General features: G+C 48.9%; 1 protein-coding gene across 1 annotated transcript in view; it reads left to right on the top strand.

Annotated features, from left to right (window-relative positions):
- LOC116954098 (protein phosphatase 1 regulatory subunit 16A-like) overlaps nucleotides 1-23182 on the top strand; it is a 160271-nt gene that overhangs the window by 60030 nt on the left and 77059 nt on the right. The window lies entirely within an intron of this gene.

Consider the following 23182-nt stretch of genomic DNA (forward strand, 5'->3'; position numbering starts at 1 on the left):
AGTGCTGTCAAAATCGTGAATGTTGGTGCAACACCGAATTTTAATGTGGTGGTGGTGGGCGGTGTTTTCGTTGATGACAAGGCTCATCCCGTCAGCTCTCTGCACCGGAGGGTCAATCCTGTTTCAATCACAGGTGAATCAAACCTGGATTCAAGATTTCTTTGCATTGTGAATGGTAGAGGTGTAAAGGCACAGTCCTGCAATTTCTTGCTCACGCCACTGCTGGCAGAAGGGCCTCTACGCAAGGGAGCTATAGAGAGCCCCTCGAGATGGTACTTTGGCCAGCTATAAAAACGAAACTGTTAAGCTATGTTTCATTTACCGGGTAAGGCTCACTGGGCCATGTAGTTCGTTTTTCAGACGTGACCTGGCAAAATAAACGATAGCTCGGCAAAAAGTGGCTTATCACGTGGACATTTCTAACAGCAGCCAAAGCACTCTAGACGCGTGTTAATTCTAAATGTGTTAGGAAAAACCGAAGGTCCCAGAGGAAAAGACACGGGACCAAGGGGAGAGAGACATGAAAACTCCCTGGGAGATCGAATCGACGACCTCTGGATTGTAAGTCCGGTGTGATGATAATTACAAAGACAAAGATCCCCCGTATAGCCTTCAACAGACTGTTGGGAAGCAAGTGCTGTTAGCGAGCACCGATGTTAGGCCTCCAAGGTTAGCACCCACCCACCCCTCCTGTATTGAACGAATGCCCAACAAGAGGAGGCTGCCAAATGCATTACGATATAGATGCAACCAATCCACTGCTGCAATTATACCATGCTTAGCTAAAAGGCCCTTCTTCACATTCTAAAGCAGTGCGGCGACAGCATTAGAAATTAACGATAATTGTGAGTGCATGTACTTTCGATATCTCCTTCTGACAACATTCCCCCCCCCCACCGAGTCATCACGTGTATCACGGTCTTAGCGCGTAAATGTCCCATCTGGCTCCTAGGCACGAGTTGATTTCATCGCTCCATCTCCACGGTGGACGTCAGCTCGAGTGCGTGCGTGCGTTTGTGTGTGTGTGAGGGGGATATTGGGAGCGGTAGCCCGGTAGTGTAGCGGTTAGCGCTACGCTGCGCTACGAACCTGGTGACCCGGGTTCGATTCCCGCTCGCGGCCAACACCGGTGACGATTATCTGAACCGGTGCTGGGCCTCCTCTAGGTCGACTCAGCCTCAAATGAGTACCTGGTGCGATGTGTAAACATCGCCGCTAAGGAGACAAAGGCGGCCGGGCGTGGTGTTGGCCACCCACCCCCTCGTGTGCCGCGTCGGCCTTCATAGGTGCTCGCTAACAGCACTTGCCCCTACAGTCTGTTAAGGCTACACGGGGAATTTTTTGTCTTTGTGCTCTCCTTTGTCTGCCACTCTTCGTCAGGAGTTTAGATGACTGTGGCCGGAACGGTAGCGAGTGACAGCGCCCTCCTCGGGGGAGGCCGTGTGGAGCTCCCTCTAGCGTAGGCTGTTCCACCAGCAGGGGCGTAAGGAAGCAATTGCAGGGCTGCGCCTTGAGCGTCTTCTTACCTTTTAAATAAAAACATACGAACTGATTTAGTTTACTCGGCGTGACAACGCCTTTCAAGCACAATGAGATTACGATGATTTGTATGTCAACGCCGTAAATTATTACCGCCCGCGTAAAGGGAGATTTATTTATATATATTTTTCGGCACAACATAAGTTCCACTGAGCCGAATCGTATTATGCACAGTCGTGGAGGATTGCTATGAAAAATGCACATTTTTATTCTGCAGATTGATTGAACGGAATAATAAGTCGCAGCGTTTTGGTCAGTCCAAGTCTTGGATGAAGGACTCTCCGTACCGCGTTGTTCTAGGAGCTTGTTTTTATGTATGTATTTGTGTATGGTGCTTATGGGGAGCGGTAGTGTAGCGGTCAGTACGCTGCGCTACGAACCCGGCGCCCCGGGTTCGATTCCCGTTCACGGACCACCAACACCAGTGACGGTTATATTATCTGAACCGTTCCTGGGCCTCCCCTAGGTCAGCTGAGCCTCCAAGGAGTAGCCTGGTGCAGTGCGGTGAACATCGTCACTGGGGAGGCAAAGGCGGTCGGGCGTGGTGCTGGCCACCCACCCCATCGTGTGCCACTGCAGGGGCAAGTGCTCGCTAACAGCACTTGCCCCTGCAGTCTTGTTAAGGCGAAACGAGGGGATCTTTGTCTTTTGTGTGGTGAGCTTCTTTCGCACCGTACGTAGCCTACCGTGCTAATTGGAGGTTTGGGTCCGTACGTCACGACGCTGGTCGGTGCGGTTTGGTGAAGACGGTGACACAGGGATCGGTTGAGATATGACTCACAGCTGCGGTCAGTCATCTCGGGGCCGAGAATCGAAGAGCAGTGCACGAATGCCTGCGCCGGAAGCTCTTCTGCCTTCCACAGTTGACTTAGTCAAGTAGACGAAAGCGGTCACACCTTTAGTTCGACGCCCTTAGTTTGTTCAACGTCGCTGTGAGTGGTACGCAACGTTCCCCTCCCGCCCCCACCCCATATTATTACATCACCCAATCGGTGAAACTCGTGAATTATTATTATTTTTGGAGTCTTCTCCGGCGCACCACATTGCCCTACAACGCGTCCCCGTCATCCCGGTGCGTCCGACGTCGAATTCTGCTTCTGAAGGAGGCCTCCAGCAAGTTGGCACGAAACGTCGGACATCGTGCCCGAGCGGCACGTAGCACTCGATGAGGCCCGGGTTACTGAGGTGGCGGGCGGACGGGTGGGTGGGTAGGCGGCACGTTTTAGGCCTGCTAGGACATTTTCTTTTTTAAAATACGTTGAACATTTCAGCAGAGTTAATCATTTCCGTCGACTTAAAATTTTGTCGTTTTAGAGCTCGGGCGTGGAATCTGATTTCCGTGATGAGTCGTTAATGCGCCCTCCACCCCTGCCAGCGCGCCTCCGGCTCCTCGCCGAAGGCGCGCGGGAGCCTGGCTCCTCCGCTCGTGCTGCTCGCTGGCGCGTGCGTAATTGCGCGCACGTGTGCGCTCGCAATCACCTCCGCGTTTACGTTTCTCCGGCGGACAGGGGGTGGCTTTCTTGTTTTGTGGGGGCCTGCGGAAGTTTTGGGGAAATGTCGGCTCGCATCGATTTGGAAATTTTGGCCTTCCATCTTCGGCACGCCGAAATTTTGTCCGGTAGCTGCGTTTGTTCGCTTGTTTCTTTATTTCTTTTCACCCTTGGCTGGTTCATTTGCAGCGAGCATCTCGCTGCACACGATGCACTTGCAGTAGACGTTTATTGGACGTGATATAGTTTCAATCTTGTTTCGGTTCAATTAAAATTTTGTTTCACCGGTTGAGAACTCAAGAGACACCAGGATGGTAGTCTCAAATTATCAAGAGTGGCCCAGGCCATGTATACTTTATTATAGGACTGGATGCAACGGACTGCTGCCGCAGTCTACGCGGTGTTGGGTACCCCCCAACTTAAATTTTGATTTAAAGCTTTCGTGACTGCAGTGATTCATATTCTTGGTTCTTTCGGTAAAGTCCCTTCAACGTGACTTTACTCCCCAACTGTTCGAAGAGTAAGCCAAAATATCCTGGAGATGAGATCTCTAGAGCTGCCGCTCGTGGAGGCCCGTCGGACAGCAGTGGGCGTGAGCCCGGACATTTCGGAGGCTGCCCCTTTACCCGCCTCTTTCCCACCCCCTCTACAAAGGTCGCTCAAAGCCACCAGAGAGCCCGTTGCATTGCCATCCCCTGGAGAAGCGTTAAATCCCGTGCAAGGACTCTGTTCGTGTGTCCGTGCATTGTCTGTAAACATGGACAGCCCAGACAAAGATCCCTCAATTACCCTCGCAGACCGTCGGTGCAAATATATCGGAGCACCTCTCGCGGCCCGGTTAAATAAAACCCATGGCTTGCCGTTGCCAACAAAGACAAAGATCCCCCTTGTAGCCTCGAGGGACATGTGCTGTTCGCGAGCACCGATGAGTTCGATTCTTCGCCACAGCTGGTCGGTCTTTGGCGCCTGCTTTGCCAACCCCGTACTGACCAGTTCGGTGAGATATGGCCCAACAGCCCCATTACCAACAGAGTGTGAGAAGGCGTTCATCCAGCAGTGAGCTGACGAAAAGGTTAGAAACTTTTATATCACTCACTGCAGGAAGTTCTCCCGGTATGCATTCACCGAGTCTCAGGTCTCTTTTTTTTTTCGGGATGGTCCTTGCTGGCTTTGGGGTGTTTGGCAAATTCGGTTTTCGCTGGCAGTTGAAGCCACGCATCTCTCGCGCGGTCGTTACGGCACGCAGTGACAACGCGGTTCGATAGCGGGACCTCGGGTTTATGCTTTCTGCCATTTAGCCAGGCCCCGGCTCCAGCTCCTCTCTCAGATTTGGGGACGGGTGGCGGTGGCTAGTAGAGCTGGCGTGTTTGTTTGGGGCGCCACCATGACGGTGATTCAGGAGAGTTAACTTGGTCGGCGGGGGGGTTTGGTAAAGGGACGACATTCGGTGGTGCGGGGCTCACCCCCCCCCCCATCAGCCCCCCCCCCCACCCCGGCCCGGCCCCACCTAAGCCGGCCCCCCACCCCAGCCCCCCTCCGTCACGTTACGTTGAGTCCGATCGAATTGCACCGATGGAGAAATAAAAGATCCGCATGGTGGTGAGGAACCTGCCCGGTCTCCCGCGGCGCCTCCCGTTGGTGCCACGCAGTCGCCCGTCCCGCCTGACCTGCGCCCCTTTTCCCCAACCCCGACGGCCCTCCTTCGCCCCCCCCCCGCCCCACCGCTCCGTCTGCCCGCTCCGTCTACCCGCTCCGTCTACCCGCTCCGTCTACCCGCTCCGTCTACCCGCTCCGTCTGCCCGCTCCGTCGAAGCGCGGCATTAAAAAGCCACAGCCCGGGCCGCGAGCCGAAGTGTCGCGTTTTAAGAGCCATCATTTATTCTGAGTGACTGGTTCACGCGAAGGGTCTGATGCTGCTGCTGGGCCCATCTCCGACTGCGGAGAGACGCTTTGGCGGTTTCGTGTCTTGTTATTTCGACGTCGGCTCCTTCCCTTCTCTTCGCACTCCGTCCACCCCCCCCCCCCTCTCTCGCTCGCCCAACACCACCCCAGCCTCGGAGCTTCAAAGTTCTCAAGGCAGAGTTGAACTCATTTTGTAAAAGGTCGAAGGTCACAGACGTTGTAAGGCGGAAACTGCACGCCTTGTGCCTGCTAAGCGCGCCCGAGTTGCGTCCGCCACTAAAAGTACGTACAGTAAAAATCGATGTTTCGTTTTTCTTTGAATCCAAATGAATGGAGAAGTGCATTAGCGAATTTACTTCTCGCGAGTTAGGAAGCAGAGTCGGGGGATTATTTTACAAGTGCAGCCAAGCCGTGAGTGAAAGCGCATGGATCGGCCGGTCCGTACGGCTTGGGACATTCCTTGCCCGTAATAGAGGTTTTTTTTTGTTTAGATCGTGTAAATATACAGTGAGGGAAAAAGTATTTGATCCCCTGCTGATTTTGTACGTTTGCCCACTGACAAAGAAATGATCAGTCTATAATTTTAATGATAGCTTTATTTGAACAGTGAGAAACAGAATAACAACAAGAAAATCCAGAAAAACGCTTGTCAAAAATGTTATAAATTGATTTGCATTTTAATGAGGGAAATACGTATTTGACCCCCTCTCAATCAGAAATATTTCTGGCTCCCAGGTGTCTTTTATACAGGTAACGAGCTGAGATTAGGAGCACACTCTTAAAGGGAGTGCTCCTAATCTCAGCTTGTTACCTGTATAAAAGACACCTGTCCACAGAAGCAATCAATCAATCAGATTCCAAACTCTCCACCATGGCCAAGACCAAAGAGCTCTCCAAGGATGTCTGGGACAAGATTGTAAACCTACACAAGGCTGGAATGGGCTACAAGACCATTGCCAAGCAGCTTGGTGTTTCTTCCATTTGCAAGTATTCACAAATGGAAGAAACACAAAAGAACTGTCAATCTCCCTCAGCCTAGGGCTCCATGCAAGATCTCACCTCGTGGAGTTGCAATGATCATGGGAACGGTGAGGAATCAGCCCAGAACTACACGGGAGGATCTTGTCAATGATCTCAAGGCAGCTGGGACCATAGTCACCAAGAAAACAATTGGTAACACACTACGCAGTGAAGGACTGAAATCCTGCAGCACCCGCAAGGTCCCCCTGCTCAAGAAAGCACATATACATGCCCGTCTGAAGTTTGCCAATGAACATCTGAATGATTCAGAGGACAACTGGGTGAAAGTGTTGTGGTCAGATGAGACCAACATGGAGCTCTTTGGCATCAACTTAACTCGACGTGTTTAGAGGAGGAGGAATGCTGCCTATGACCCCAAGAACGCCATCCCCACCGTCAAACATGGAGGTGGAAACATTATGCTTTTTGGGGTATTTTTCTGCTAAGGGGACAGGACAACTTCACCGCATCAAAGGGACGATGGACGGGGCCATGTACCGCCAAATCTTAGGTGAGAACCTCCTTCGCTCAGCCAGGGCATTGAAAATGGGTCGTGGATGGGTATTCCAGCATGACAATGACCCAAAACACACGGCCAAGGCAAAAAAGGAGTGGCTCAAGAAGGTCCTGGAGTGGCCTAGCCAGTCTCCAGACCTTAATCCCATAGAAAATCTGTGGAGGGAGCTGAAGGTTCGAGTTACCAAACGTCAGCCTCGAAACCTTAATGACTTGGAGAAGATCTGCAAAGAGGAGTGAGACAAAATCCCTCCTGAGATGTGTGCAAACCTGGTGGCCAACTACAAGAAACATCTGACCTCTGTGATTGCCAACAAGGGTTTTGCCACCAAGTACTAAGTCATGTTTTGCAGAGGGGTCAAATACTTATTTCCCTCATAAAATGCAAATCAATTTATAAAATTTTTGACATGCGTTTTTCTGGATTTTTTTGTTGTTATTCTGTCTCTCACTGTTCAAATGAACCTACCATTAAAATTATAGACTGGTCATTTATTTGTCAGTGGGCAAACGTACAAAATCAGCAGGGGATCAAATACTTTTTTCCCTCACTGTAGCTCGCTGCGCTCTGAACTCGGCGACCCGTGTTTGATTCCGTGCCGCGAAACGTCAACGTCACATCTCATCAACCGAGGATTTTTTTTTTATGTTGTTATGACCAACTGCAGGATGGAGTCTCCACTCTGAAAGGGTCTTCTATAAATGATTTAAGTGAGTAAATAATGCACTTGATGAATAAATAAACTCGTAAGCAGGGGCATACACGCACTCATATATATGTTTATATATGTCGTGTTTATGGGGTTCATCAAGGAGAGGTGCCAATGGTTCACACAGCGTGTCATGAACCCGGTCACCCGAGTTCAATTCCCAGCCAAGGGTGAGATCTGAACCAGTCCCAGAGCAGAATCATCAGAATATTTATACTGGGGGAATCCAATGAGCTATGAAGTTCTTTCCCACAGATGTTTGGAGCAACTCCCCCCCCCCCCTCACCCTTCACCCAAGACACACACACTGACCGGCACGGTGAAGTATGGTCAAACAACCCCCAACGGCCGGATATGGCAGGTTTTCTGGAACCTTGGTGGGTGCTGGCTCAGACCTCGGAGTCACCCGGCCACCAGGGACCACGGTGTTAAAACAACAAAGTTGCGCAGAAAAATTAATATTCCGAAAAGTGCAAAATGTGTTCGTACGGCGGCCGCCGACTCGCTGCCGCTCCGTAGCCGCTGTAGAGGAATCCTGTGTTGGGCGCAGCAGCAGCAGCTGCTGCTGCGTGTCACCGGCACACGCCTGTTAAAACCGGGGCTTTTTGCGCAGACACAGAGCCCCTGTGTGTTTGTCAATGAGGCGATTGGGCTGATTTGGACCACCAAAAGTGAACTGTTCACAGTTGTAATAATCATGATTGTGATTATTATAATCATATTCATTATTTGAATCCACGAACGGGAATGCTGCCGCGGTGCAATGGTCAGCGCAGTGGACTTGCGGTCCGGAGGTCGACGATTCGATTAGATCTCAAGAATATCTTTCCCGCCGCCCCTGTCCAAAGCGGCAGTGTAAATGGATGCGCACCACTCCGTCGATCTGCATGTGGTGGGGAAAAGCGTCTGGCCAGCGTGGAAGAGTAGGCCAAATACCCGCTGGAGTAGGCTCTTTAGAGAGCTCCCTCGAGCGGTGGCAAGAGAAGCAATTGCAGGGCTGCACCTTTACCTTTTTCCACCTTCATAATGACACTAAAACACTGCGTTATTTATGCTCTTTAGGACGTAAAAAAACGAGGCGGTGGTTTAATGTTCGTGCGCACATGCGCAGATGCAACTACGCTTGTTAGCGGCTGGAATAGACGAATATCCGTTCACCTCCGCCTTGAATATATTCTTCCAAAGCGCTTTTGCCGTCACCGCCACTACCGCCGCCGCCACCACCGCCACCATCGCTGACGCCGACGCCACTACCACCGCCACCACCACCATCGCCACCATCGCCGCCACCACCACCACCCGTACCAGGTAGCTGAGGATTGATTTTTTCCCGGCCATGTTTAATTGCAGGACGGATGAGAGAGAGGTGGTGGGCGGGGGGGTTGCTTGAGTGAATCCCACTCGTCGTGCCTCTCAGATCGGGAGATCGACCGACGGCTCCCCGAGCCCATGAATAAATTATGGAAACCGCAAAAAAGTTGGACCCACGCCCGGGCTAAAGAGACACGGGCCGCCCCTGCCAAACGGTGTTGCTTGGGCGTGCGGCCCAAACCACCCCCTCGTTTTTTTTTTATATGGACGATGGGGCGGATTGCGAATAAGGACGTTCGTCCCGTGCCCAAAACTCCGCAGAGTTGGCCCACGGGAAAATAACGGCGTCGTGTTGACGCTGCCGGGAAGCGGCGCTGTCCGGCACGCAGGGCGGGGAACGTCGGACACCACGCGGGCAAAAAAAATGCATCGGCGAGAGCAAACGACGGCACAACCGCAAAACTCCTTCGCGCTCCCAGCAACCCCCAACCTCTTGTTCGTATTTGCCGCTCGTCACAGGAACACTGCATTACAATCGCCGGTGTGAACTGGTCTCCGTGAACATTACGAACAACGGAAGAGGTGACGGTGCCCCCCCCCCCACACACTTTACCCCGGCACGCGCGACCCGCCGAGCGATCGACCCGCCGTTCGGTGAACCCATTTATACCTCTGGGTGGACAGGGACACCTGGGTGGGGAATTAAGCACCACCGATTAGCTCGGTCGGCTACGTACTGTGCGAAAGAAGTTCGACGTGCATACAGGGCGTGTTTATTTGTTTGCGAGGCATCGTTACCGTGGCAGAAAAGAGAAGGTTTTACAGCCGCGTGTGTGTGGCCTACTCTTTTCCCCGCAAATACAGCTGTCTGGGATAGAGGTTGGAGTACCCACACTTGCCCATCGACTAAACCGTGGCATGTAAGATTTATATTGCTGGGTGCACATAGGTGGGGGGAGTGGAGGGGAGGGATTTGGTTAACTTTTGCCGTTGCTCTAGCTGCCGCGCCGGGAGGTTGAACCCCCGGCGACCTCTGTATTGTAAGCCCAGTGCACTGGCCCCTGACAACCACGGCGTCATCCAGTCGCCGTTAAATTCCCCGAGTGCGGTACGTTTGATTTTACTAATCCTGGATGTGTGATTGGTTGAATTGTCTCTGGTTTTTTTAAATTGCAAAAACACGTGCTTCAATAGATTGTTCCTGAAAACGATTTGTCTCATACCCGTCGGATGTCAGAATAATAAATAATTAGCGTAACTTGGAGTTATTTTTGGCTGGAACATTTGTGCAAGTAATACAAAAAAAAACCTCCCTACACATTTGGCGGTGGCTGCTGTGCTACGAAATGCAATATCTCTAATAACTTAGTGGCAGCATTCCCATGTGCTAGCCAACGCAGTTTTGGCTCTTTATTTATTTATTGTGCCCGTCCAGAGAATCCGGCCAAAGCCATTGACAATCTGGAATGGCGAGTGAATTAAAAAAAAATCTCAACCTACTTAATGAAATTAAACGGGATGGAATGAGAGTATAAATGGACGACACAAACGCCAAGGGTAATGTTGCTGGGATGGTGCGGTGGTTTATGACCCAAAAACGGTAGACGGTTCAAATCCCGGTCAGGGGTTCGACTCAGCCTTTCGTCCCCATGGGGTGATAAAACGAATACCAAACTTGATTAGGTGCTTTCGTAACTGCAGGAATTACTCTGTTTTTTTTTCGGTAAAGTCACGTTGAAATAATGAATAATAAAATTCCATAATAGCGTACGACGTTTCGATTGCAACACGAGCAATCATCATCAGGTACAGAATTAACACAGACACATCAGGGGACACAGAGAGAGGTGGAGGAGCACACTAAATCAAACAGGGTTTAGAAAAAATTATGAAACTATATAAAGCAACACAGACGGTCGGTTAAAACACAATTAACGCATGGTACTGGTTGATTACGCTATTTCGAAGATTGCTGTTTGATTTAGTGTGCTCCTCCGCCTCTCTCTGTGTCCCCTGATGTGTCTGTGTTAATTCTGTACCTGATGATGATTGCTTGTGTTGCAATCGAAACGTCGTATGCTATTATATAATTTATTTTTTTATTATTTTTACGTGACTTTACCGAAAAAACCAAAGAGTAAAACGAATACCACTGTGTATAAATATTAACTCGCCCCTGCCATAGGAATGTGGAATGCCAGAACAGCGCTTTGACTCCTGATGTTACCAGGCCAGCTCTTTGCAGCATCATATCTTAATCAAAATGAGATGGGTGAACTCGATAACCCACGGAGAAACCCACCCACGGAGTCTGGAGGTTGAAAATCCTCCGGCCTAATGGGGCGAGGTGTGTGTGTGTATGCGCGCCCTTTTTACCCGCGGTGAGATTTTCATTAAAATTATTTAATGTGTAAAACAAAAAAGACGTATATATTTTGTCCCAAAAAACCCCCCACATAACCACGATCTTTAAAGGCCGTCTGCTGTCTCTAGATGGGGAGTGGGGGGGTGTGTGCAGGTGGCGGTGGCGTGCCCCCAAGTTGCAGATCCACACTCGCACCGCGTCGCTCAAAGTTGATTGTCCCCAGTGCCGGCGGCGTCCCTGCGGTGCCAGGTTACATTTGTAAAGTCTGCATCACGGATTCAAAAGGAAGTCGCTTTTTTCATGTTTTTTTATGTTCCGGATGCTCGCATGCACTCCGTGTTTCGTCTCGTGAATTGAAGAGGTGGGGGGGGGGGGGGCGAACGGCGGTGCGGTGGTTTCGCTGCACTGCGAATGTGCAGGCCCGAGTTTGATTCCCGGCTGTGGTTGACCTCAGCGGTGCGATTGTATTGAACTGGTCCTGGATCTCCCCTGGGTCGACTCGGCCTTAAATGACGTGGCGCGTGTAAACTTCAGCGATGGGGAGACAAAGGTGGCCGGGCGTGGGGGATGCTCTTGCCCACCTAGGGATGGTGAATGTTCGCTCATTGAGGGCTATTTTCAAGGACACGTGGTCACGCATCTCGTCCATTGAGTACAGATACGAGCCGAAGACCACACATATCACATATTGTTGTGAGAATTTATCAAACTTCTTTTTTGCTCCAATTGCCTGCATTTACAAGGGTGACCTCGGTATAATGCCATATGACGAATGGAAATAAAGAACAATCTTTGGGTTAAATCGTCCTTGGATTACTGAGAAAGTCTAAATAGCTAAACATATTGTTGAGTTTCCCATTCTCCGTCGGGAGTTGGTTTAGTTTCGTAGTCCGCTCAACAGTTGTGTAAAAGATTTTTAAACGTCCGTGGATGACGACTTTTAAATGTTTCGGGGTGGGAAAAGATTGGATGAGAAAATCGGGCGAACTTGAAGCAACACAAAGTATGCAATACCTTGAATTTTTTTCGTAATTAAGTTAAGATTTCAAACCGGGAGACTGCAATCAAAATGAAAAGCAATGACGCTCCTCTTTTTGCCAGCGCTGTTTTCAACTGCATTACCCTGATGTGCAAGGTACATGGCAGTTTTTATCTTTTCTTAACTTCACATTCGTGTTTAAAAATCAAGGGGGTGTCAGATATCTATTAATCTTTCACGGATATACAGCCGGTCGCATTTTAACGGAGTTTTGACATTTCCTCTTATTTAAAAATGTTCTCCGTTATTCTCCCGTGTGTTTTCCAGTGACGTTAACTTATTATCGAACGCCGGAGCGCTTTTTTTTTTCCATGAGGAGTCTTGCTTGTAACGTTTTGTTATTATAAAAAAATATAATCATTTTTTTGCTTTTGTGTGTGTATATATATCTGCGTTGTCGTTCGTAAAGATGTGCATCTCACCATCCCCGAGGAACCGCAAACACGAGCCGAAAGGAAAGCATCAGCAGTAACGCGGCGGTGGCGGTGGCTACGAGATGTTATCTCCTTCGCCTGGTATACAGGAGGTCGTGGGTTCGATCCCGACCTCCGAGGCCTTCATATTTGGAGTTTGTGTGCCTGTCTCCCCATTTGTCGTGTGGCCTTTTCCCCTCCACATTTAGAATCAACGAGCGTTCAGAGCGTTTGGGAGCTCTACATTTCCACGCGATGAGCCACATCGTTGGGCTATCATTTGTGGCCAGGTCGCTTCTCAAAAAAGCTATATATAGCTCAGTGGGCCTTACCTGGTAAAATAAAAAATAGTTGAGTTGAATTTGACAGCCGGCAGCAACTGTTTCCCAAGCTCCGCAGTCCTTACATTTCTACGTTAATATTGATAATCGTGATAATGACCTCTGTTTTATCAAGCACCTTTCGTATTGAAGTATCACAAAGCGCTGTACGTAAAAATAAAACTGCAATCACGAGTGTCGATACAATCATAGGCGGAATAGAAAGGTGATAATAACCATGTCAATATCAATGGCTGCAACTCGAAATTCCAATACAATGAAGAAATACGATGGAAGCGAATAATAATTATAGAGTACTCTAATCGGACAACAAAATAAAAAGTCTGAAGTTACGGGGAAAGCCCGTTGTACAAATAGCTGAGTTTTAAGACGGTGATTTAAATAGCGAAACACACTCGGAATCCATAATAGACCGAGGCAAGGGGATTATTTTATCCCATGATCAATTTAAAAGCTCTTAGATAATATAAAAGACATCGTCGCGGTACCACGGTGTGCCAGCCAATTATTGATGGACATGAGGAAACCAGAGCACCCGGATACAAAGCGATGATCGATCATCAGCCATTATCTATCTACTGCTAGATGAAGACCCACCACCCCCCCACCCCCCCTCCGACCGATACTTCACACCACGGCGGTCAGTGCAGACGCATCCTGCCCAAGCCAGTTAACTTTGGGTTTTTTTTTACAGTCAATGCAATGCCTCTGGGTTTGTGTTGTTTAATCCGCGTGATTTCTGCTTCTGTCTGTCCGTGTCATTGCAAGCGCACATCTGGTCCGTGCGTCTTTTGCGCGTTTTTTTTTCTTCGTTCATGCTTTGTCCTGTCCCGCGTTGCAAAATCGGGTGTCACGCACTGACTGAAAGCTTTCTTCTTCAGGCACACTGCCACGTTTTGCTTTCCGCAATCAGGTTCAGCTTTCCGAACGCTGCCCCCCTCCATTCCCTTCATCTCATAGGGGCAATGGATGAGATGTTAACTACTTCATCAGGAATGCAGGAGGTCGTGGGTTTGATATCGACCCCAATACCTGCTGTATATTTGGCGTTTGCACGTTCTCCCCGTGCTTACGTGGATTTTTCTCTGGGTCCTCTGGTCTTTCACCTCCACATTTGGAATTGCCATGCAATAATACATTTCCACGCTGTAAGCCACTTAGTTGAGCTAGCATTTGTGATAGCCAGGTCGCTTCTGAAAAAAAATGCTATGCAGCTCAAGTTGGGCCTTACTTGGTAAAATAAATAAAAAAAACTGTTATTAGTGTCACCGTTTGGATGTCGGTTCCACGTCCGATAGCCGCCTTGGGCAACGCACATTCATTCCCTGCCGTGTATTGCAGCAGTGTGCCCTTCCCACGGAGGTCTCCTCCTCCGCTTGTCGAGCGAACGTCCTTGCACCGTGACCTTTGCTTCCTCGCTTCGTATAAGATGAACCGGCACCGCCGACTGGCCGCGCGAGGTAACCGCTTGTCTCGGAGGAGTGTTCCGGTCCAAAGGGCGCTGGACCATTTTTGGTGTTGCTGTGATGGTTCGTGGTTTTATTTTCTTGGACGTTGGAGTTCGGCTGGTCGGGGGTGGGGCGGGGGGGGGCAGTGGGTGTCTCGCACGTTTTGCCCTCGATAGAATTGAAAACTTGTAAAAAAACAAATATTTTATCAGGTAAGGCCCACTGAGCTATACAGCCCTTTTTCAGAAGCGACCTGGCTGTCACACATGATAGCTCAACGAAGTGGCCGATCATGAGGAATATTTATCGCAGCCAAGTAATCTCAACCCGTGTTCCTAAATGTGGGGGCAAAAACCGGAGGACCCCGGGAAAAAAATCCACGCGACCACGTGGAGAAAGACACCCAAACTCTAAATATACAGCAGGCGTCGGGGTCGGGATGGAGCCCACGAACTCCTGCATCGCAGGCGAGGTAGTTAACATCTCCCAGCCACCGTGGGCGCCCTTCCGCAGTCCTTTCTGCCCCCGAAATAGCAGCGCGGCGCTTTGGCAGTCACCTTCACGCTCCGGCAGTGCTGGGTCACCCCGAGAAATTATTCCACGGCTGGCTGAACTTTGCTAAATTAAGTTTATTTATGTGTCGCCTTACAGCGTGACGTTGGGGGACATGCTTGGCCCGGCTCTCGAGCGCTCTGTCTTGAGTTAATTCGCCTCGCAGTTGTTATATTCAGTATTCTCTCGTATTAGTTCTTATATTTAGTTGAAATGTTTGCACGTGTGATTTTTTTTTGGTTGTCATTTACGTATTCTTGAAAGAAGGAAAAAAACGTGTACGTGCAATGAAGAAGGACCATTGCCCCCAGAACGTTCTCTCTGTTGTGTTTCGTTTTATTTTTGAAGGCGGCCTTATTGACGACTGTGTGGCAACATTGTTGTTGTTGGCGTTTGTTGCAGCACTGCCAACGCAGCAGAAGCAGCATCACTGCCAAGTAATTTGGTTAATTTTGAGTGATGTTACGTATTAGCTGTGCCCGTCTGTCCATCTGTGGCGCAGGGATCACGACAACCCGTGCAAAGATGATGGAATGTAAATTACATTTTGGTCATGATGTTGTGTTACTACCCGGGATTACCCCAAATCGGGCAAATTCAGAATCGCTTTTTTTGTTTTATACTGGAGGAATCCGATGAGCTATAAAGCTCTTTTTCACATGTCCAAATTGATCTCAGGGTTACCCACAAACCTGGAAACCGATTTAAAAAAAAAACCCAGCGATAATAGTAAAGCTTTTTCCGCAAAGGTGGTGACATCACACTCCGTGCGCCCCCAATGTGACATTATCTCATCGCGTGGCTTGGAATTGTACGCACATATGTTGACAAGTGCTCAAGAAAGCACGCATATGCAAGCAACTTAAGCGCAGTGGATTTTCCCGTGCCCTGTTTTTGACACTTGTCATTGGATATTCTACTGGCCTTCGACCCCACACTCGTGAACCAGGTGAAACTTAATTTCCCACCAGACACTTGTGCAATTGGCCACGTAAATTGCCTGAAGGCTATGCCAAACCAGCAGGAATTTTTTTGTAAAAAATTTTTATGGGGGTTTTTTTTTTCTCTCCCATTTATATGTCAATGGGTCAATCGATAACCTGTTGTTGTTTTTCCAAACTTGTCAGTGAGGAAATTAACGTTTGTCATTCCTCTGCGGCTTTAGCGATGCTTCATCATCCTCTGTCAAGAGGAAGGCCTGTGGAAAATGATGTCATGAAACTACTTCTGACAGTCACTTCAGTCGGCCTCCTTTATATCCACACGAGGGACGCCGCTCTTGGCCAGAACATAACTTCAATAAGCATTGCAGCGGTGCATTCCGTTGTTCCTTATCTCCGCATAAATGCGAATTGTGTTTCAGTCTTATCAGCCCCGCTGGGCTTTCCAGACACATTAAGCAGCAGTATCTGTTTTAAACGTGCAAACCCTGGGACCAGAATCACTTTCTCGTGCTCATGGGCAGAGTCAGACGTGCTGGCAGCAAACACTGCACGTGTTAGCGGACGTTATTGGCAGCTGCCCTCTCTCTCTCTGCAACGAGGGCCGTCGGGAAAAAAAATGAAACGCAATCTTGTGTTGAACTGCGGCGAAGGGGAAGGACAACTTTTTTGTTTGCGTCGCTTCAGAGCTGGATTTTCTTTCGCCCATTTCTCCGGAGGAAAGCAAATTTCACGTGCGACCGTTTCTTGACACAGTCAGTGGTGACCAGGCCTGATGAGACCACCAACTCTCGCTACACTGGAGAACCGAGTTTACTCCCAACACCTGGGTTTTAATCCAGGTCTTCAGTGGTGTCAATCGAGTGTTGTCTAACCTCCCCCCCCCCCCCCCACCGTGATCCACCGGGCCTACCTCAAAAGTCGAGCATATTTATGGTTCAGCACATCTCTAATGGCTGATAAATATCACTTTGTCAGAAAAGCAGTGATGTGTGAATGGCTGCGTTTCAATTCCGTGCCTCCGGAGATGCTCACTGCTGCTTTGACTTCCACTTCTTTGTTTTCCTTAATTCTGTTTATTACGAAAACTTGACGTGCAGAGGGCGACAATAAAAACACATTTTTAGGACACTTCACCGTTAGTTAGTGTCGGTGCTTACTAACCTTTGGCCTGTATGACTGTGGCAGATATTCTCTTCATGGAATGTATTTGTTTATTTTGGTTGACGGTGGATGGTGCTTCTATAAACGGTTGGGCACAATTATTTGGTGGTGGTGATGATGCTGATGATGATGCATTAGCAGTGGTGCACAAACAAACAGCAACAACAACTCTACACGTTCGTCAATAGCACTGTGTGTGCGTGTAGCCTTAAAATAAACAAACATTTTTCGGGCGACGTTTCGAGAGATGGCCCCTCTTCATCCATGTCTTGTTTTCCCTTTGAAGGCTGTGCTATCGACGATTGCGTTGGGTTTTTCCATGAAGGTCGGGAACTGCCGCTCGAGATTGCGATGGGCTTTATGTTCACACGCCCGTGCTGCCCTTCGTTGCTGGGCCAATGTAACCCCGGGCAACCCACGCGGTTTTTGGAAAGGCCCTCATCCAGCAGTGGATTTTTAATGAAGGTCCGGTCATCTGCGGGAGTCTGTGCCATACGCGCTAAAATAAATTGCGTTGAAACGGCGATATAGGGCCCCCCACTTTCCCTCAGGGGAACCGTCCCAACACCTAAAACACGAGAGATGCAAGGAGCTGTAAATGCACGCATAATTAATAAATCCGTGAGTAATTTATGCGTAATTAATTGGCTTACAGAAAGGGTTCCCGTTACGTTTGTAGATGCTGTACTCATATTTTTTTTATTGAATGGATATGCCTGGAACTCCCAGATTATTTTTTTTGTTTTACCAAAAAATTAACTTGGCTTCTAGTGTCCTCTTTCGTCTCTCTCGTCGTACAGCAAGATGACACCAGCCGTCATGATATATAACTAATTAATTCTTATTTTACCAGGTAAGGCCCACTGAGCTGTATAGCTCAACAGAGCGGCTTATCGCGCGGAAATTTTTTAGCAGCAAAATGCTTTAAACGCGTGATGTTGATTCTAAACGTGGAAGGGAAAAACCGGAGGGCCCAGAGATAAAATCCACGCGACCACGGGGAGAGAGACACCGCAAACTCCAAATATACAGCAGCAGCAGCAGGCGTCAGGGTCGGGATCGGACCCACGATCTCCTGCATACCAGGCGAGGAAGTTAACATCTCCTGGCCACCGCGGGGCCCCAGGATTATGACTGCGGTGTGTAATAGCCGTGATAAATACTCCGGCACCGACTGCTTCGCAGTGGACGTCAAAGGTCCCCTGACCTCATTCGTGAGGGCAAGCCCATCTTGTGCCAGCACCAGGGTCCAAAGTTGCCAAATTCTAAAGTTACACCCCCGCAGCTTGCTCAGTTGGCAATCATCGCCTCCTACTGGCAGTCTTAATGCCCCTGGACGCTTGAGCAAAATGAGAATGTTGATGTTGTGGTTGTTGAGGGCAAAGTCTTCACTTGGGCTCCAGGGTAAGCAGTGTTTTACCGCAAAGGGAGTGTTTTTCATGCAAAGGTCATTTAGCGCGGCAGGTCGTTACTCACGGTTACTTGTTAATAATTTAAGAAAACCCAATGAGGCCTGGAAAATGTTTTCCCGCGCGATCACATCTCAACAGGCGCCAGTCGGCGCGACACCCGCCAGGTATGGATTCTCAGTCACGTGACGCTGCCGGGATTATTTCCCCCCCCCGTCCCTCGCGCCTACGCGCGACCTGCCACGTTGCGTCGAGGTCGGCGCGCTTGACCTCATGTTCCGGAGATGACCGGTCCGATTGTCGATCCCCCGGCTCCGCTGAGCTGTGTAGCTCTTTTTTTCAGAAGCGACCTGGCTGTCACGAATGACATTTCAGCGAAGTGGCTTGTCACGTGGAAATTTATAGCAGCCAAATACTCTTAAAACACGTGAAGTTTATCTTAAATTGTGGAGGGGAAAACGGGAGGGCACAGAGAAAAATCCACGCAGCCACGGGGAGAGAGACACACAAACTCCAAATTTACAGCAAGCATCAGGGTTGGGATTGTATCCACGACGTCTTGTATATCGGGCGATGTAGCTAACATTTTTCCACCACGGCAGACGGGGGCCACGTTTATTTTAAATCTCTCCTCCCTCCCCCCACCACCCCCCAGGCTACTTCCTCTGTCCACCCAGCATCGGGCAGCGGTATAGTAGGATGAACCACATTTAGCCGATCGGCTGGTTGCGTGTGGTGAGGGTAAAGTGTGGGTAACTCCCACCCCTTGCGAGGTGTCCGCCAAGCGTGGAAGAGTAGGCCAAATAACCTCCCCGAGGTGACCTCCCTTAGGGCTTCGCTTGCGCCAGCGGTGACGTGTGCGCAGGAAATTGCAGGGCTGCGCCTTCACCTTTAACGCGTGCCACATGCGTGCCAGAGGCGGTGAAGTGGTCACGCACCTCAATGTGTCACTTCCGTCGTGAAACCACCGTCAGCTTCCACCGCATACATATGGTCTATACATTCGTAATAAAACTGAATAATTCACAACCCTCTGTCAGTGCAATGCTCGCCCACGCCGTGAATGGTTGTGGGGGTCGTTTGACCATACTTCACCGTGCTGGTCATTGAGCATTGTCCTGGGGTAATGAGGAAGCCGGGACCAATTCGGATTGACCATGGCCGGGAATTTAACTCTCAGCTGGGCCCGATTGATGGTGCGAAAGCACTGCGTCTCCGCTCCCCTGCCGCCCACACATAAATAACATCGCGCATCAATAATTAATTCAGGTGTACGTGTGAAATTCATCACCTGGCAGAGTTACCCGTTTCTGCTCGAGCCGCCGTAGACTTGAGTTCACCCTTTTCCGCTTTCTCCGCTGCTGTTATTGTTATATATCCCGTGGTGCCAAGTCTCTGTCCACTGGGTCGAACTGTGTCTTCCCATCTGGTGTTAGGTATTCTTCTTCTTCTTCTTCCGTGGCCTCACGAGGCCCCCACCCCCCCCCCCCCCTCCAAGTTGTTTTTCCCCACTGTAAAATCCGAGCCGTGCCGTCGCTGATGACGCGCGGTCGGTGGAGCGAGTCGCGACGCGTCGCCGACGCTGTGTCCTCACAGCCTCCTGACTTGACGTCGCCACCCCCCCCACCCCCTGGCCCTGCTTGGCCCCGAGCCAGATTCAGATGTCTCGCGAGCGGATTCCCCCGCTTTGATTCTGGCTCGGCACGGCAAATAGCCTGGGGCGGTGGGGGAAATCACCTGTGCCACGATTGTACGTGCCAGGAGAAATCGGAGTATTCTTTACATTGTTGAGCGCTCCGTCGCTATTGTGTTGCCAGGCGGAAAGCGCTGGCTGAGTCGGCGAAGTTACAACGGGGTGGCGGTGGGGGGCATGGGTGGGAGGCCGGCACGCCGCACGGCATGGTTTACATGCGGCCTATTTAACGCCTCATTTGACGCTAGGAGGCAGGCAGCCAGCCCGTAACTACGGCACATCAATTTTGGATAGAGTGGAACCTCTGAACGTGACATTCTGCGCTGGCTGTTACGGCTCATGTGCTAACTACCAACTCCGGCCTCTCCAAAACGTCGTTGCGGTATGAATGCCCTGCTGTAATCAATTTCATAAATGACCTCGCAGGAAAGTAAAAATCCCCTTGGGCGGTGTGCGATTGACCAAGCGCTCAAAGTTAGCGTATTTTACTTAAACACGTTGGAGAAGCCACGCGCGTACACGTGGAGTCACGCGTACACCCTTCAGCCACCGGTTTCGCTTCGGGAGTCTTTCACGAGCAGTGAGGTAGCTGTCAGATAGATGTCAGGACGTGTGTATGTATGTATGTAGAACTTGTGTCAGGATGTGTGTATGTATGTATCTAGAACTTGTGTCAGGACGTGTGTATGTATCTAGAACTCGTGTCAGGACGTGTGTATGTATGTATCTAGAACTTGTGTCAGGACGTGTGTATGTATCTAGAACTTGTGTCAGGACGTGTGTGTGTATGTATCTAGAACTCCTGTCAGGACATGTGTATGTATGTATCTAGAACTTGTGTCAGGACGTGTGTATGTATGTATCTAGAACTTGTGTCAGGACGTGTGTATGTATGTATCTAGAACTTGTGTCAGGACGTGTGTATGTATGTATCTAGAACTTGTGTCAGGACGTGTGTATGTATGTATCTAGAACTTGTGTCAGGACGTGTGTATGTATCTAGAACTTGTGTCAGGACGTGTGTATGTATGTATCTAGAACTCCTGTCAGGACGTGTGTATGTATCTAGAACTTGTGTCAGGACGTGTGTATGTATGTATCTAGAACTTGTGTCAGGACATGTGTATGTATGTATCTAGAACTTGTGTCAGGACGTGTGTATGTATGTATCTAGAACTTGTGTCAGGACGTGTGTATGTATCTAGAACTTGTGTCAGGACGTGTGTATGTATGTATCTAGAACTTGTGTCAGGACGTGTGTATGTATCTAGAACTTGTGTCAGGACGTGTGTATGTATGTATCTAGAACTCCTGTCAGGACGTGTGTATGTATGTATCTAGAACTCCTGTCAGGACGTGTGTATGTATCTAGAACTTGTGTCAGGACGTGTGTATGTATCTAGAACTTGTGTCAGGACGTGTGTATGTATGTATCTAGAACTCCTGTCAGGACGTGTGTATGTATCTAGAACTTGTGTCAGGACGTGTGTATGTATGTATCTAGAACTTTGTCAGGACGTGTGTATGTATGTATCTAGAACTCCTGTCAGGACGTGTGTATCTATGTATCTAGAACTTGTGTCAGGACGTGTGTATGTATGTATCTAGAACTTGTGTCAGGACGTGTGTATGTATCTAGAACTTGTGTCAGGACGTGTGTATGTATCTAGAACTTTGTCAGGACATGTGTATGTATGTATCTAGAACTTCTGTCCGGACGTGTGTATGTATGTATCTAGAACTTTGTCAGGACGTGTGTATGTATGTATCTAGAACTTGTGTCAGAACGTGTGTATGTATCTAGAACTTCTGTCAGGACGTGTGTATGTATGTATCTAGAACTCCTGTCAGGACGTGTGTATGTATGTATCTAGAACTTTGTCAGGACGTGTGTATGTATCGAGAACTTTGTCAGGACGTGTGTATGTATGTATCTAGAACTTGTGTCAGGACGTGTGTATGTATGTATCTAGAACTTTGTCAGGACGTGTGTATGTATGTATCTAGAACTCCTGTCAGAACGTGTGTATGTATGTATGTATCTAGAACTCCTGTCAAGACGTGTGTATGTATCTAGAACTCCTGTCAGAACGTGTGTATGTATGTATCTAGAACTCCTGTCAGGACGTGTGTATGTATGTATCTAGAACTTGTGTCAGGACGTGTGTATGTATGTATCTAGAACTTGTGTCGGGACGTGTGTATGTATTTAGAACTCCTGTCAGAACGTGTGTATGTATGTATCTAGAACTCCTGTCAGGACGTGTGTATGTATCTAGAACTTGTGTCAGGACGTGTGTATGTATCTAGAACTTGTGTCAGGACGTGTATATGTATCTAGAACTCCTGTCAGAACGTGTGTATGTATCTAGAACTTCTGTCAGGACGTGTGTATGTATCTAGAACTTGTGTCAGGACGTGTGTATGTATCTAGAACTCCTGTCAGGACGTGTGTATGTATGTATCTAGAACTTGTGTCAGGGCGTGTGTATGTATCTAGAACTTGTGTCAGGACGTGTGTATGTATGTATCTAGAACTCCTGTCAGGACGTGTGTATGTATCTAGAACTTGTGTCAGGACGTGTGTATGTATCTAGAACTTGTGTCAGGACGTGTGTATGTATGTATCTAGAACTCCTGTCAGGACGTGTGTATGTATGTATCTAGAACTTGTGTCAGGACGTGTGTATGTATGTATCTAGAACTTGTGTCAGGACGTGTGTATGTATGTATCTAGAACTTGTGTCAGGACGTGTGTATGTATGTATCTAGAACTCCTGTCAGGACGTGTGTATGTATGTATCTAGAACTTGTGTCAGGACGTGTGTATGTATCTAGAACTCCTGTCATGACCTGTGTATGTATGTATCTAGAACTTGTGTCAGGACGTGTGTATGTATGTATCTAGAACTTGTGTCAGGACGTGTGTATGTATCTAGAACTTGTGTCAGGACGTGTGTATGTATCTAGAACTTTGTCAGGACGTGTGTATGTATCTAGAACTCCTGTCAGGACTCGTGTATGTATGCATCTAGAACTTGTGTCAGGACGTGTGTATGTATGTATCTAGAACTCCTGTCAGGACATGTGTATGTATGTATCTAGAACTTCTGTCAGGACGTGTGTATGTATGTATCTAGAACTCCTGTCAGGACGTGTGTATGTATGTATCTAGAACTTATTTCGCACCGTACGTAGCCCAGCACTGCTAATCGGAGGTGCGGGGACAAATGTGATGTGCCTTTTTAGACTTGTGGTCCTTTTTTTTTTGCTCCGGTTTGTCTCCATGTTTTGGGCAACCGGTTAACAAATTGTTAATTCGTGTTAGT

The sequence above is a fragment of the Petromyzon marinus genome, chromosome 54 (genome assembly GCF_048934315.1).
Source record: "Petromyzon marinus isolate PM22_M1 ecotype Great Lakes invasive population chromosome 54, UKy_Petmar_22M1.pri1.0, whole genome shotgun sequence".
NCBI lineage: Eukaryota > Metazoa > Chordata > Hyperoartia > Petromyzontiformes > Petromyzontidae > Petromyzon > Petromyzon marinus.